Here is an 18623-nt window from a genome sequence, read left to right on the forward strand (position 1 = left end):
AACTATATGGCAATCCAGGCCTTCCTAAAGAAGGAAGAAAGATCTCAGATACACAACCTAACTTTACACCTTAAGGAGCTGGAAAAAGAACAGCAAATAAAACCCCAAACCAGCAGAAGACAGGAAATAATAAAGATCAGAGCAGAAGTTCATGCTATCAAAACCAAAAAGACAGTAGAACAGATCAAAGAAACCAGAAGCTGGTTCTTTGAAAGGATTAACAAAATTGATAAATCACTGGCCACTTTGATTAAGAACAAAAAGGAAAGGACCCAAATAAATAAAATCAAGAATGAAAGAGGAGAGTTCACAACCAACACAACAAAAATAAAAACAATAATAAGAGAATATTATGAGCAATTATATGCCAATAAAATGAGCAACCTGGAAGAAATGGACAAATTCATAGAAACATATACACTACCATAACTGAAACAGGAAGAAACAGATAATTTAAACTGACCCATAACTAGTAAGGAAATTGAATTAATAATCAAAAATCTGCCAAAAAACAAGAGTCCAGGGCCAGATGGCTTTCCAGGGGAATTCTACCAAACATTTAAGGAAGAGTTAACACCTATTCTCCTGAAGGTGTTCCAAAAAATAGAAACGAAAGGAAAACTTCCAAACTCTTTCTATGAAGACAGCATTACCTTGATTCCAAAACTAGACAGAGACCCCACGAAGCACTTTTAAGCAAAGAGTGCAAAACTAGCTATCTGGATACTTTAACTAGTTTCCTCCTTTTAGGTCAACTATTTCTTTCTTTCTTTCTTTCTTTCTTTCTTTCTTTCTTTCTTTTTCTTCTTTCTTTCTTTCTTTCTTTTTTTTTCTTCTTTCTTTCTTTCTTTCTTTCTTCCTGAGAGAGAGTGAATGAGTGGGTGAGGAACAGAGAGAACAGGAGAGACAGAAAGAATCCCACAATGGGCAGAGAGACAGGGAGAGACAGAATCCCGAAGTAGGACTAGAGCTCACCAGATGTGGGGCTCAAACTCATGAACTTTGAGATTATGACCTGAGCTGAGGTCAGATGCTTAAATGACTGAGTCACCCAGGTACCCTTAGGGCAAGTTTTTATACTGATAAAACATAAATTTAACAGAGTAAAAGAATTTTAAGCAAATCTATCCCTGGGTAGAGATTTATTATCAAATCAAATATGATGTCAGAATATTTCCCTAAGAACACTGATGCTCTTCTATTTTTTAATAAAAACATTGGCATAAAATTTAACTTCCAGTTCCTCATTACAGAAAGAAAATACATATGAATTAGTGAAATATTGCAAAATAGAGAATATAATGAAGGAAAAATAAACTAACCATAATTTGACCATTCAGATATAATCATACAATAGTTTTGAATGTAACTTCCAAAAAATTCAAGGCACATAATGACAAATTGTACTGTATTTAAAACCTGTAACTTGTTTTTCACTTTCTGCATAAGCAGAAATTCCATGTCACTGAATATAAATTTTAAATTTTTTTAATGTTTATTTATTTGTAAGCGAGAGAGGGAGAGAGTGAATGAGCAGGGGAGGAGCAGAGAGAGAGGCAGACAGAGGATCTGAAGCAGGCTGTGTGTTGACAGCAGAGAGCAGATGTGGGGCTCGAACTCATGAATTGCAAGATCATGACCTGAGTTAAAGTCAGATGTTCAAGTAACTGAGCCACCCAGGTGCCCAGAATACTATTTTTAATAGCTAAAGTGTTTAAATCATAATTTATTTACATAGACTCTTACATTAGGCACTTAGTTACATGTAGAAGCACTATATTACACATAAAAACACCTGATACCTTTTACCCAGGTATATCTCTTTTCATTTCTAATTACTTCTTTGGAGAAGTATCCTGAAATTAAAACTTTATTGTCCAATAATTATGAACTTAATTTTAAGCTTATATATTTATTGCCCTCCAGTTGTTTTATTAAATTAACTAGCCTACCAGCCTAGTTTTTAAAATATATGCACTACTTTTTTGAGAACATCAGATGTTTAAATTATTATCATTATTCACAAAAATTCTTAATCCTGGGAGCACCTGGGTGACTCAGTTGGTTAAGGGTCTGACTCTTGATTTCAGCTCACATCACGATCTCACAATTCATGAGATCAAGCCCTGTGTCAGGCTCTGTGCTGACAGTGCAGAGCCTGCTTGGGATTCTCTCTCTCCCTTTCTCTCTGTCCTCCCCACTGCTTGCATGTTCTCGCTCTCTCTCAAAAATAAATAAATTAATTAAGAAGTTCTTAATTCTGACTTTTGCTCTATTAATATTATGTACAAGGAAACAATAAACACTTTTTATAAATTCCTGATACAATTAAATGTTAAATTAAGTATGGAGCCTATATTTTATTCTATGCCCTCTGTAATACAGATTTAATATATAATATTCTTTCTTGCACTATTTCATTAATAGTGGTGAAGCAGAAACTATTATTATACTGAGAGAGGGAATATGACTTGCACAAAGTCACACAGGTATTAAAGAAGTGAAGAAGTACTTCTGCTACAATAAATGGAACAACAAGGACTGGATTGGTCTTCTCTCTGCAACAACCAGAAAGCAGACAAAATATATGAAGTGATGGTTTTCAGGACACTGGGCTTCAGGAAAAGATTGTGATCTCTGAAAGACAGAAAGCAAAGTGTGTGGCCACTAAAACTGCACCAGATTCTGGCTTTGATTGACTACACCAAATGCAATGCAGGGAGAGGAGGCCAGGCAGAGCACAGAATTCCAGAAAGAGAAAGACCGAGAAAAAGCTGAGTCCAGGGAGACCAAGACAACTAGTATGAAGGACAGAACCAGAAAGAATACAGCTGCACATAGAGATAACTAACATTAAAGATCTGTAAAAGGTGTCCAAAAAGGAATGATCAGTGCTTATGTATGAAGAAACTAAGGCTGGGGAAAGACCATCAAATGGATTAGAGGGAATTATACCTGATGTTTTCCAGTCAGAATAGAATACTCATAATTCAAAGAATATTACTCAGAAGCATTTTGCATAAGTAGAGAGAATAATTGCTGCTTTGACTCCACTAACCAAATCTTAAAATCCACATCCAAGAGTATCACTGTTTCTAAGTAATTTAACTGTGTCCCTTAAGAAATATCAAGGCTTTTTACAGGAATACGAAGATATCCAGGGCCCAGAGAGGTAAAATTCATAATGCCTCACAGTCAATAAAATATTACGGGGCATGCGAAAAAGCAGAAAAAAAAAATGACCCATGATGAGGAGGAAAATTAATCAATTGTAGTGGATTCAGAACTAGCACAAATATAACAATTAGGAAATATAGACGTAAAAATCTACCGTAACTGTATTAAACATGTTTACACAGGTAAGTAGAGATAAGCAAGATACAAAAAGATCTAAACTGAACTTTCAGAAATAAAAAGTACAGGGGAGACTGGGTGGCTCAGTCGGTTAAGAATCTGACTTTTGACTCCAGCTCAGGTCATGGTCTCACCCACAATGGGCACAGCACAGAGCTTGCTTGGATTCTTTCTTTCCCTCTGTCCCTGACTTGTGTGCATACATGTGTGCTCTCTCTCTCTCTCTCTCTCTCTCTCTCAAAATAAATAAACTTAAAAAAAAAGAAATGAAAAATACAATGTCTGAGATGAAGTATACATTGAATATAACTAATAGAAGATTATGTCAGAAAAAAGAAACTTGAACATATAGTAAATTATCAAATATGGAACAAAGAGGGAAAAAAAGAATTTTTAAACAATGAACAGAGCATCAGTGAACAGTATAATAGGCTTGTAATTGGAGTTCCAAAGGAGAAGACAAAGAGGTGAGAAAGAAAAATACTGGAAGAATAACAGTTGAAATTTCCCAAATTTGCTGACAAAAATAAACCTCAGATTTTAAAAGGTCAATGAACCCAACCAAAGAAACACAAAAACACTAAACCAAAGCATACCACATTAAAATTGCTCACAATCAGAAATAAGGACATAACGTTAGAAGTATCCAAAGGGAGGGAAAAGTTGCATACACAGTAACAAACAAAATGATGACAGCACATTTTTCATTAGAAATAATGCAAACAAAAAAATTGTTGAGCAACATGTTCAAACTACTGAAAACAGACAAACAACAACAAAATAAAACAAAAACTATGAACACAGAATTCTAAACCAATATTAAATATTTCTCAAAAAAAAAAGAAGAAAGTCAGACAATGACAGAAGGGGAAAAAAAAAGAAGACAAAAAAACCCTCCAGGCATATTCTCTTATGAATGCATATACAAAAATCCTCAACAGAAATTTACCAAGTCAAATCCAAGAATATATAAAAATAATTAATTTTACAACAAGGATAAGTAGAATTTATTCAATGTATGAAAGACTGGTTCAGCATTCAGCAATCTAAAATATAAGTATAATCCACAATAGCAAGAGGTTAAAAAGAAACTGATCAATTGACATAACAGTATGATAAATTAACACATAAAAATCATTTTACAAAATCCAATAACCATTTATAAAAAAAAATCTCAGCACAGTAGGAATAGAGAACCTCTTTAATCTAATAAAGAATATCTCCAAAAAAACTCTACAGTTAATATCATATTTAATGGTGAAAGTCTAATGTTTTCTCTTAAGGTTGGAAACAAGGCAAAGATATTCTTTCTTACCACTCTTTTCAACAAGTCTATTGGAATTTCTAACCTGAACAATAAGACAAGAAGAAGAAATAAAAGGCATTCAGGCAGGGAAATAAAGATGACATCATTTGCAATTGTGTATATAGAAAATCCCCAGAATTTATTTATGTATTTATATTTATATTTATATTTATATATTCCAAGAATTAATATGTGAGCTAAGCAAGGTCACAGGATATAAGAGCATCATAGAAAATAAATTGTATTAATGCATACTAAGGAGAATCATATGGATACTGAAGTTTAAAACACAATACCATCTAAAATTTCCTCAAAGAAAATGACCTTGGGAGTACTAGACCTGTCTGAAAGTACTCATTTTAAGTAGATCTTCCCTGTAAGAAATTTAAAGGGAGCCCCTTAGGTAGAAGGAAAATGATACAAGATGGAAATTTGAGTATACAAAGAGTGATGAAGAATACCAGAATAAAAAAAACCATATTGTAAATATGTGACTTAGGTAGAAGGAAAATGATACAAGATGGAAATTTGAGTATACAAAGAGTGATGAAGAATACCAGAATAAAAAAAACCATATTGTAAATATGTGACTTTTAAAAAATCACATCAGGGGCGCCTGAGTGGCTCAGTCGGTTGAGTGTCTGACTTCAGCTCAGGTCATAATCTCACGGTTTGTGGGTATGAGCCCTACATCAGGATCTGTGCTGACAGCTCAGAGCCTGGAGCCTGCTTCGGCTGTGTCTCCCTCCCTCTCTGCTCCTTCCCTGCTCATGCTCTGTCTCTCTGTCTTGAAAATAAATTAAAAACATTTTTTTAAATCACATAAATCTTTTAAACATACAACTATTTAAATAAAAATAACATTGTATTGTAAGTGTTTACAACATGTAAGTAAAATATATAAGAGTAATACTTGAAAGACAGCTAGTGGAGAAATTAGAGTTTGTTTTAAGATTTATACACTTCATATGAAGTGGTATACATCACTTGAAAGTTAAACAGTGATGTTTAGAAAATATAATATAAGCCCTAAAGTAACCACTAAAATTAAAAAAAAAGTTATATAGTTAGTATGGCATAAAAAAAAGAAAACCATGCTCAATATACAAGAAGGTAGGAAAAGAGGGGAACAAAACAATACAGAGGCGATAAATAAAAAACCAATAACAAGATGGTTGATTTAAGACCGCCTAGATTAATTACAAAATAAAATTGAATGGTCAAAACAGCCCAATAAAAAGTCAAGGTGTGTCAGATTTGATAACAAAGCAAGACTCAGCTATACGCTACTTATAAGAAATCTATTTTAAAATGAAAATACACAAGTTTAAGGAAAAGGATGGAAATGATAAACAACACAAGACAAAGGAAAGCTTGGAAGGTTATATTAATACATAAACATAAATACAAAATAAATACTATACAGAGTACATTTTAGAGTAATGGACATTATAAGGAATAAAGAAGGTCATGTCATAATGACAAAGGGATCAACTCATCAACAGAATGCACAATTTTAAATAATTATGCACATAATAACAGGGTTTCAAAATACATGAAACAAAAACTGATAGAATTGCAAGAATAGAGAAATCTGTAATGGTACCTAAACAATGCAAAACCCCTATCTCACCAATTGATAGAACAAGTAGCCAGAAAGTCAGTAAGGATATAGAAAATTTGAGCAACACTTAATCTAATACACATTTTAAAACACTGCACACAACAGCAGAACAAATATTCTTTCAAGTGTGCATGGAACACTTACGAAGGTAGATCGTATTTCACAGTATATCAAATACTTGGAGTGCCACTAGAGTAGCGCTAAGGAAGAATATTATACCAATAGTATTTTTATTAAAAATAAATTCAGCTGCTACAATAAGAAACTGGAAAAGTAACAAAAATTAAATTGAAAATAATTGAAAAAGGAAACATGAAAGAACAGAATCAATAATCAATGGACTATAAAAGAGAGAAAAATAAGGAGAAATCAACAAATTAATCAACAAATTAATACAACTTTAGTCCACCAATTGACAAATATTGGCTAGCGGCCAAATTTTGCCCTCAGCCCATTTTTGAATGAAATGTGTGCTATGAAAAAAAAATTTATGGTTGTTAGAAAACAAAAACAAGGATTATTTCTTTTTAAGGTTGAATAATATTGCTTTGTATGTATGTACCAAAATTTATCCATTTATCCATTGATGGACATTTAGGTTGTGTCCACCTCTTGGCTATTGTGGACAATACTACAATGAACATGGGACTGCTAGAATCTCTTCAAGATCTTGTTTTTAATTCTTTTGAATGATACTCAGATGAGGGATTGCTAGATCACATGGTAATTTAATTTTTAATTTCCCAAAGAAGCTCCATTCTGTTTTCCATTAATGGCTACACCATTTTATATTCCTACCAATAGTGCATAAGTGTTTCAATTTCTCCATACCCTGGACAGCATCTGTTATTTTCTATTTTTCTGATAATGGCCATCTTAACAGGAGTAAAGTGGTATCATGATTTTGATTTGCATTTCTCTGATAATTAGTGATGTTAAGCTTCTCTTCTTACACTTGTTCGGCATTTGTATGTCTTCTTTGTTGAAATCTCTATTCAAGTCCTGTGCCTGATTTTAGCTGAGTTTTTGTTTTCTCTGTTAATCAGTTCCTGCTATGAACTACAACATGGATGTGTCATGAGAACATTATGCTAAGTGAAATAAACCATCACAGAAAGACTAACACTGCATGATTCCACATATATGAAATAGCTAACTTAGTCAAACTTATAGAAGCAGAAAATAAAATGGTGGTTTCCAAGGGGCTGAGAGGAGGGGAAAGAGACAGCTTCAATTCAATCGATCTAGAGTTTTAGTCATGAAAGATGAAAAAAAGTACTAGATATCTGCTGCATAAAAATGTGCACATATTAATAATACTGTATTATATACTTAAAAGGTATTTAAAAGGGAGACTTCTTTTTTATTTATTTTTAATTTTTTTATTTTATTATTAAAAAAATATTTTAACATTTATTCATTTTTTGAGGGACAGAACATAAGCAGGGGAGGGGTGGAGACAGAAGGAGACACAGAATCTGAAACAGGCTCCAGGCTCTGAACTGACAGCACAGCCCGACGTGGGGCTCGAACTCACTAACTGTGAGACCATGACCTGAGCCAAAGTCTGACATTTAACTGACTGAGCCACCCAGGTGCCCCTAAAAGGAGGACTTTAAAAAAAATTATTTGTTTTTGAGAGAGAGTGAGCATGAATGGGGAAGGTGCAGAGGGAGAGGGGGACAGAGGATCTGAAGAGGGCTCCACCCTGACAGCAGAGAGCCTGATGTTGGGCTTTAACTCACGAGCCATGAGATCACAACCTGAGCTGAAATTGCAGGCTCAACCTAATGAGCCACCCAGAAGCCCCTAAAAGGGCAGATTTTATGTTAGGCACTTTTTACCATGAGAAAAAAAAAAAAAAAAAAAAAAAAAAGAAAGAAAAAGAAAAAAAAGAGAAATATAACAGATTTGATGTGGGCCTCAGCCTAATATATTTACTATCTGATTTTATATAGAAAAACATTTGCCAATCCTTACTCTAATCAGACTCATCAGGAAAAAGTGAGAAAACAAATATTGACAAAACCAGGAATGGAGTGTTGAAATCTCTATACCAATATGAATATTAAAAGAATAACAAGAGAATATTATAAGCAACTTGATACTAGTAAATTGGACAACTTAGATGAAATGGTCAAATGCCATTTCATAAATAACCTATAAATTACCAAAGTTCACTCAATAATACATAGATAACCTGAATAACATTATTTAATTTAAAGTAATTAAATGTGTAGTTAGAAACCATCCTACAAAAAGAATCCGAGGTTCCAACAGATTCACTGGTAACTGGTAACAAATATTTAAGAAAAAAAATACTATTTCTGCCCTAGCCCTTTGAGAAAATTAAAGAATTTTATCAGCCAACATTATCCTGATATTAAAATCAGGCATACACACTGCAGAAGAAAAAATAGCACAAACCAATATCCTTCATTAACTTAGATGCAAAAATCCTAAATAAACATTAGTATCTTATATCCAAGAATATATAACAAGGGTGAAGTATCATGACCTAATGTAATTTATCCCAGAATTTTAAAGTTAGTTTAACATTAGAACAATAAATTCACCATATTAACAGACTAAAATATAAAAACAAGACCATCTTAAAATACCTACAAAAATCATTTCAAAACTCTCAGCAAACTAGGAATAGAAGGGAACTTTGTTAATCTGATAAAGATACCTAAAAAGAAACTACAACTAATATTGTACTTAATTGTAGAAAACTTAATACTTTCTCTCTAAAATCAGAAATATGGAATGAGTGTCCACTCTCACCACTTCTATTTAACATTGTTCTAGGAATTCAAGACAGCGCAAATTATTTTTTAAGTAAAAAAATAAACAAATGAAAGCCATGTGTATTGGAAAGGAAAAAGTGAAATTATACACAGATGATATGATCGTTTATGTAGAAAACTGATGGAGTCTCCACAAGAAGCTAACAGAACTAATAAGTGAGTTTAGCAAGATTTCTGAATACAAAATTTTATTTCTATATACTAGCAAGAAAAATCAGATATATATATATATTTTAAATGAATATTATATTTTTTTAAACGTTTATTTATTTTTGAGACAGAGAGAGACAGAGCATGAACGGGGGAGGGCCAGAGAGAGAGGGAGACACAGAATCCGAAACAGGCTCCAGGCTCTGAGCTGTCAGCACAGAGCCCGACGCAGGGCTCGAACCCACAGGCCGCGAGATCATGACCTGAGCCGAAGTCGGACACTTAACTGACTGAGCCACCCAGGCGCCCCATCAATATTATTTTTAATAGCAACAAAAGTCAAAATACTTAGGGATCCATCTGACAAAGGATAAATAAAACCTACTCATAGAAAACTATAAATCATTGCTGAGGAATCAGAGACCTAAATAAATGGAAAGATATATTCAGTTTATGAGTCTGAAGATCAAATCTTTAAGATATTAATTCTCCCAAAATTGATTCATAGATTCTGTATAATCTCAATCATACTTCCAGCATTTCACATAGAAATTCACATAGAAATGCAAAAGACCTAGAAAAGTCAAAACAACTTTAAAAAATAAGAACAAATGGGGAGGGCAAATATTAACCAACTTTAAAACTTAGTATGAAGCTACAATATAAGCCTTACTTCTATACATTTTATTGTAAATTATTATATTTCATAAAAAGAGTCAAATTAGATTAGTGTCTCTGGATGTAAACTTCCCCAAAAAAACCCACACACATAGGACACATACTGACAGTGGTTGGAATATGATTTTCAACCAAGTTGCTCAGTGGAGGATGAATAATCTTTCAACAAACTATACTGAAATAATTGAATATCCATATGCAAGTAATTAACTAAATCAATGCTGATGACAAATAAATTTTCTTAAAATAAAGACATAAATGTAAACTTATATATGTATTATTCTAGAAGTTCAGGTTAGGCAAATTCTTCTTACATATGATTATAAAACCAGGATCCATCAAAAAATGAATTGTAGTTTGTTTCCATCTTTCTTTTCCTCCCTTCCCATATGTTCATCTGTTTTGTTTCTTAAATTCTACATATAAGAGAAATCATATGGTATTTGTCTTTCTCTGATTGACTTATTTTGCTTACCATAATGTGTTCTTGCTCCATGCACGATGTTGACAATGGCAAGATTTCATTCTTTTTGATGGCTGAGTAATATTCTATTGTATATACATACTATATCTTCTTCATCCACTCATCAATTGATGGATACTTGGGTTCTCTCCATAGTTTGGTTATTGTTAATAACTCAACTATAAACATCAGGGTGCATGTATCTCTTGGAATCTGTATTTTTATATCCTTTGGGTAAATACATACCTAACGTTGTAATTGCTGGGTTGTAGAGTAGTTCTATTTTTAGTTTCTTGAGGAACATTTATATTGTTCTCCAGAGGGCTGCACCAGTGTGCATTCCCACCAATAGTGCAAGAGGTTTCCCCTTTTTCCGCATCCTCTCCAACACCTGTTGTTTCTTGTGTTGTTAATTTTAGCCATTCTGACAGGTGTGAGGTGGTATCTCATCATGGTTTTGACTTACATATTTCCCTGATGATGAGTGATGGTGAGCATCTTTTCACATGTCTGTTAGCCATCTAGATGTCTACTTTGGAAAATTGTCTATTCATGTCTTCTGCCCATTTCTTCACTGTGTTATTTGTTTTTTGGGTGTTGAGTTTGATAAGCTCTTTATACACTTTGGATACTAACCCTTTATCTGATAGGTCTTTTACAAATATCTTCCCCCATTCCATAGACTGTCTTTTAGTTTTGTTGATTATCTCCTTCACTGTGCAGAAGCTTTTTTTATCATAAGTTCCAATAATTCATGTTTGTTATTGTTTCTTTTGCCTCCAGTGAAACATTTTTCAAAAATTTTAAAATTCTCTTTGCAAGACACTCTTAGATATGACTCTAAAACTTGGATCCATAAAACATGATAAGTTGCAATATATAAAAATATTAAAATTCTTGGGGCGCCTGGGTGGCGCAGTCGGTTAAGCATCCAACTTCAGCCAGGTCACGATCTCGAGGTCCGTGAGTTCGAGCCTTGCGTCGGGCTCTGGGCTGATGGCTTGGAGCCTGGAGCCTGTTTCCGATTCTGTGTCTCCCTCTCTCTCTGCCCCTCCCCCGTTCATGCTCTGTCTCTCTCTGTCCCAAAAATAAATAAAAAACGTTGAAAAAAATTTAAAAAAAAAATATTAAAATTCTTTGAAACACAATGTTAAGGGCAAAATTTAGAACAGATACTTCACCAAAATCCTAAGGAAATGCAGACTTCCTTGGGAATTCCATTACACATTAGTATGATTACAATTAAATAGCTCACAATAAAAGTGTTGGCAAGGGTGTGGAGAAACTGGAACTCTCAGACTTTCCTAATGGGTACGTAAAACATTATAATTACTTTGGAAAACAATTTAGCAGCTTCTAAAAAAGTTAAGCCGACACCTACCATATAACCTAGCCACTCTAATCCTAGATACGTAACTAATATTAACAACAATGGAAAAGTATGTTGTTAGAAAGGTTTGTATAGGAATGTTCATACTAGCTTTATTAGTAATATAGCTAAAAACTTGAAACAACCCAAATGTTTATCAACAGGGGAACAGAGAAACAAAACTTGGCATAATCACAGAATGGAATCCTATTCAGCAATGTAAGGAACAAAGAATAAAAAAAACAGCATGAATAATTCTTGAAATAATTATGTTTAGTAAAATTAGTCAGAGCCCCCCAAATATATGCATTTGTCTCTTTTGTATATCTTTTGCTTTTTGCATACCTCCATTTATATAAAATTTCAGAAAATAAAAACTAATCTGTATTAACAGAAAGCAGATCAGTAGTTGCCTATGAGAACAGGAGAGTAGCAGAGAGGGGCGGGTGGAAGAATTACAAAGCAGCATCAGGAAACCTTTAGGGGTGATGAATATGTTTATTATATTGCTTGTGATAGATTCCCTGGTATCTAAATATGTCAAAGCATGAGAAATTGTATGCTTTAAATACGTGCAGTTATTGTATGTCAATTATATCAACACACACATTAAATTAGGGCCCGAGCTGCCCCTCTCCCAAGTCTCACAAGTATAAAAAAAAAAAAACTAAATGAGAATTTCACAATTTTGCATTCTTATTCTAGATCTTAGCCTTCTAATCACTGAACTATATCATTATACTCCACCAGAGTCATGGGAAAAAAACAATAATGAGTACTTTTTGGCACCCTTTAAGCCATGGGGGCCTAGCAAATCACTCTTGAAAGGTAGAAACCTCAGATCTGAAGTGAACACTTGCTTTTTTACAGCCCTTTTCATTTATCACTGTCCACTCACACAGGGCAGTGCAGGGATGGGCATAGCTTTATGTTGACGGCTACAAGTACTTTCTTCTTAAAACACATCCCTATGGTTCTGTGACTAGAACAAAACAAAAAGGCAATTGCTGTGACATTTATTTTTCTCTCTTGAGATATCCAGACAAGAAAACAAGTTCTGTCCATTTTGGAGATTGCCTAGACACTTGTACTGCAGCTCACTCCAAAGGTTAAAAAAAAAGAAGCTTCATGTTTATCATTGTTTCTACTGCTTCCAAGATTTTAGTAAGTCAATTAGGCAGACTGCAAGCTTCTGAGATTTATTTAAGTAAGGAGTATGTGGCATTATCTGTCCTTCGAACCTATAATGAGGGTAGTTTAGCAGATGGAATCTAATTTATAACAAGGACCTATACCCCGGATAATCAAACATAGGCTATTAAGAGCTTACATAAACAAGGGCTGTACTGTGATGCCAAAACAAATCATTTTGACATGTTTTAGAAATACAAGGGGCTTCTTCAAATATCATCAGGAATAAGTCATTTGGTGTTTCAGGTTCATACATCAATGCAGTTGCTGTCACTATGAAAAATTGGACTTTTTGTTTACTTAAAATTTGAAATGCCATGATTTGGTACTTGAAAAATGATGTGGGAAAAATGAATGTCCTCCTGTTTGTGAAAAATGGGTATTTTATTAGAGCAAAGTAGGAAGGAGGAGAGAGTACTCATCTGTACTGGCAAAATACTGTTTACACAGGAAGAAATATAACAACGGGCAGGTCTCTGGGGACAAGGAGAGCAGAATCACTTAGGGAGCTGATGACAACAGGAGCCAAGATACAGCCTGGGCCCAGAGCTGAACTACCTCTTGGTCCCTATACACATGTAATGAATAAATGCATCTTGAAGTAAGACTCATATTTCATAGCTGCATGAGACTCCCCAGTTAGAATGCATCTGTTAATAATAAAAATTTCCCTTCTGGAATGAGAGTTTAATAGTTCTTGTTCATGCTTTAAATAGAAGATCACAGCAATAAATCAGCATTATGATTTTAGTAGGTAGTAATATATGAAATATAATATATTGTTTCTGGCATTTAATTTGGTTAAAATTAACTTAAAATATTCACCCAAAGGGACGGATTGATAAAATAATAATTATAACCATACATCCCAGGAAATTTTGTACTTTGTACATTCTAAAAGTACCATTAAATTTAACATATATATTATCTTTATTGTCTTAATGAGAAAATATTGAATTATTTTAGTCAACTTTAGAAGCCAAGTGTTTGCTTCAAATAAAAATTATCAAAACAAGTTGACACAGTGTGTTTTACAACATGTTTTCATATATCCACTTAATAAATTTCATTAGTTACAAGCATATGAGGATAATTATTCAGTAAACTTTTTAAAGATAAACTTTTACCTTTATGCCTTTAGATGGGACATTTTAACTTATTTTAGTTTTGTATGTCAATTCAGTTAAATTATTTCCATTGCCCCCTATCTACCAATAAACACATATGCACAAGTATCAAAATTATTAGATAATTCTCCTGATGAAAATGCATATAAATAGGTATAACACATATAAATATGTACTTATGAAACACAAATATATAGGTAATATAATTTAAAAGATATTAGAAAGCAAGTTCTATATCTTATTTGTCTTTTATCTGCACCCATACTTAATGCAATATATTGCAAAAAGTAGGTTCTCAATAAGTATTCATTGAACTAATGAGGATAAATTAGTAAAAGAATAAATAAAATAACTGGGCAATTATAAGGATAATGTTGGCAGAGAATGTGATGTGCTATACTCATATCTCTTACTGATTCTTCTAGTCCAGCACATGTAGAACACCCTCTTTTGAGAAAGGAATACACAATTAAGACTGTGAAACACAGATTATGTACACCTAATTCCATGGGTCCTTTTGAACTCTAGGTTTCTAACATGTACTTATTTACGAGGTTGAGAAACTATATTTATATTTTAATATTGTTGAAGTTCTTTTTTCTAACATAGTTGGCTATGGAATTTTAACAATGCTTTCTAGAACATATACTGATGCTTCATGCTATTTTCTGTTAATCAACTTAACTGATGAACTATATTAAGTTTCTAAACTGAGGAATCATTATACTCCCTGATGCATATTCCTTGTTTACAGTATATTATTTGTTCACTATATATATTTATTATGTTACTAATTTATTTTACAGTATTTGATTAATGATTATTTTATTTTCTAAGGAGAATATCTGATGAAACAAAATACATGTAGTTTTATGCAACTGTCCCGAGACCAATATTTAAAATAGTTAAAGTGTACCATCAAACTAAATATTTTCTCAATTGCTAAGAATATTATGCACAAACTTTTTTGTAAAAGAGTAAGTCATTGAATTTCCTTAGTGTTTTGTGCCAATCTAATTTACATGTTCTTACTTATGGAATATTAATATAGTTTCTTTTGAATAAATAAATGCCACATTAGAATTTACTGTGTTTTTATAATATGTCTTACTATATGATGGTGTAAGTCCTCCAGCTTTCTTCTTAAAGATTCTCTTGACTCTTCCGGAGTCTTTTCATGGCTATGTGGTTTATGATCTGATAAACAATTACTGCAAAATAAAAAGAAAGGTTATGTTGAAATTATAGACTATATGTAACATATTAAAGTGAAGAGAATTGTCATCTTTATAATATGGAGTCTGATAATTCATGAACATGATAGACTCATCCATTTATTAAGTTGTGTGTTTTTTTTTTTTAATTTCCCTGTACAATGCTTTTTTTTTTAGTTTTCATGCAGAGGTCTTATCATTTTTATGATAGATTTATTCCAAGCTATTTGATATTTGCCAATACAATTTTAAATGATATTGTCCATTAGGCTACCACCAAACAAAGAAGAGTTAGTGTAGATATATTAATATCACACAGAGTAGACTTTAAGTCTAGAAGAATTATTAAAATGAAAGACATTTGATAATGATACAATGGAAAATCAGAGCACCCTATACAAATCATAAAGTTGTGAACACTTAACATATGCCTAAGTAATTAATAAAATGAACAAAAGAGAGGAAAAGAGAGAGACAGAGAGACAGAGAGAGAGGCAGAGAGAGAGAAACTAGTGTTGATTTGACTTCGGTGTTATCCAAAGAGCTAAAACTGGTATGAATCTTTCTTTTCTTTCTTTCTTTGTTCTATCCTTTCTTTCTCCCTTCCTCCCTCATTCCTTCTTCTCACTCTCTCTTTTTCTATCTTAACTTTTCTTTCTCTTTTCTGAAACTTTTTATTTAAATTAATAGTTAATATACAGTGTAATATTAGTTTTAGGGGTATAATACAGTGATGCAACATTTCCATACAACACCTAGTGCTCATCACAAGTGCACTCCTTAGTCCCCATCACCTATTTCACCCATCCCCTCATCCCCCTCCCCTCTGATAACCATCAGTTTGTTCTCTATAGTTAAGAGTCTGTTTCTTGGTTTACCTCTTTCTGGTTTTCTTGCTCTTTGCTCATTGGTTTGTTTCTTAAATTCCACATATGAATGAAATCATTTGGTATTTGTCTTTCTTTGACTGACTTATTTCACTTAGCATAATACTCTCTAACTCAATCCACATTGTTGCAAATGGCAAGATTTCATTCTTTTTGATTGCTCAGTTAATATTCCATTATATATATATACACATATACATATATGTACATATATACATATATGTGCATATGTACATATATACATATATGTACATATATACACACATATATAAATATACATACATATACACACACACATATACACAAAACACTTCTTTATCCATTCATTAGTCGATGGACACTTGGGCTATTTCCATAATTTGGCTATTGTAAATAATGCTGCTATAAACATCGGTATGTACATATATCTTTGAATTAGTATTTTGTATTCTTGGGGTAAATACATAGTAGTGCCATTGCTGGATTGCATGGTAATTCTATTTTTAACATTCTGAGGAAAGTTCATAATGTTTTCCTGAATGTTTGCACCAGTTTGCATTCCTACCAATAGTGTAAGAGGGTTCCTTTGACCCTCATATATTAACTAACTAAAAAAAAAAATTGAAACAAAAAAAAGCAAAAAGAGGGTTTCTTTGAAATTAAATGGACTAAACACTCCAATCAAAAGACATAGGGTAGGATATAAGAATGGATAAAAAAAAAAAAGACTCATCTATATGCTACCTACAAGAAAGCCATTTCAGACTGAAAGACACCTGCAGATTGAAAGTGAGGGGTGGAGAAACATTTATCACACAAATTAATGCCAAAGAAAGCCAGAATAGCAATACTTATATCAGACAAACTAGACCTTAAAATAAAGACTGTAAAAAGGGGCAAAGAGGGCATTATATAATCATAAAGGAGATAATCCAATAAGAAGATATAACAATTGTAAATATTTATACACCCAACATGAAAGCACTCAAATATATAAAACAATTAATAACAAATATAAAGGAACTAATTGATAATAGTACAATAATAGTAGGGGGTTTTAACACTCCACTTACATCAATGGACAGATCATCTAAACTGAAAATCAATAAGGAAACAATGGCTTTGAATGACATACTGGACCAGATGGACTTAACAGATATATTCAGAACATTCCATCCTAAAACAGCAGAATACATTCTTTTCAAGTGTACATGGAACATTCTCCAGAACAGATCATATGTAAGGTCACAAAACAAGCCTCAACAAATGCAGAAAGACTGAAATCATACCATGCAACTTTTCTCATCACAATGCTACGAAGTTAGAAACCAACAACAAAATATGTGGGAAGACCAAAAAAAAATACATGGAGGTTAAACAACATGCAACATGGGGCACCTGGGGGGCTCAGTCATTGAAGCACCTGACTCTTGATCTTGGCTCAGGTCATGATCTCATGGTTCAGGAGTTCAAGCCCTATGTCAGACTCCTTGCTGACAGTGTGGAGCCTGATTGGGATTCTGTCTCTTCCTCTCTCTGCTGCTCCTCTACTCTTTCTTGCTCTCTCTCAAAATAAATAAGTACATTTAAAAAACAAAACAAAATCCAACATATTACTAAACAATGAATGGGCCAACCAGAAAATCAAAGAAGATATAAAAATACATGGAAACAAATGAAAATGAAAACACAACAGTCCAGAACCTTCGGGATGCAGCAAAAAAGGTCCTACGGGAGAAGTATATAGCAATAGAAGCCTATTTCTTTTCATTTTTTAATGTTCATTTATTTTGAGAGAGAGAGAAAGAGAGAGAGAGAGAGCAAGCACCAGCGGGGGAGGGGCAGAGAGAGTGGGTGACCCAGAATCCTAAGCAGATTCTGCACTGAGAGATCTCACCAGTCCTGAGATCATGACCTGAGTCAAAATCAAGAATTGCATGCTTAACCAACTGAGCCATCCAGGCATCTCAATACCAACCTACCTCTTAAATTTTCAACTATTAATTGACTTTTGACTTTTGAGGTTTTCTTATTTTCTTGTCCAGTTAATTCATTTTAAATTTATGTTTTCATTATTTTTTATCCAACAATTTATTTACTTTTATAAGGATAATTTTCTCCTGTATGTAACTGTCCATAATGACAGAAGACAAAAGTGGCGTTTTCTTTTTCCTTTCAGTAAAATGAATCGAAACTGGAAGAGTATCAGTCATTTGCTTACATGATAACTGCAAAAAAAAGCGGGGAAGTGAGTTACTGTTTTTTCCTCATGAATTTGCTACTTATAAGGTGAGATTTTTCTAAACCATAGGAATGGTAATAATAATAACAATAATAAATAATGTTCCTTCTAAGCCAGAAATTTTAGATGGATTATAAATTGCCATCAAAGAATACAGCTTAATATTAGCATAAAACTTTGTTACTTTAGCTTTTAATTGTCCATGTTATGGGTAAACTGGATCATGGTT

This window comes from Panthera leo, chromosome A1, assembly GCF_018350215.1.
Source record: "Panthera leo isolate Ple1 chromosome A1, P.leo_Ple1_pat1.1, whole genome shotgun sequence".
Lineage (NCBI taxonomy): Eukaryota > Metazoa > Chordata > Mammalia > Carnivora > Felidae > Panthera > Panthera leo.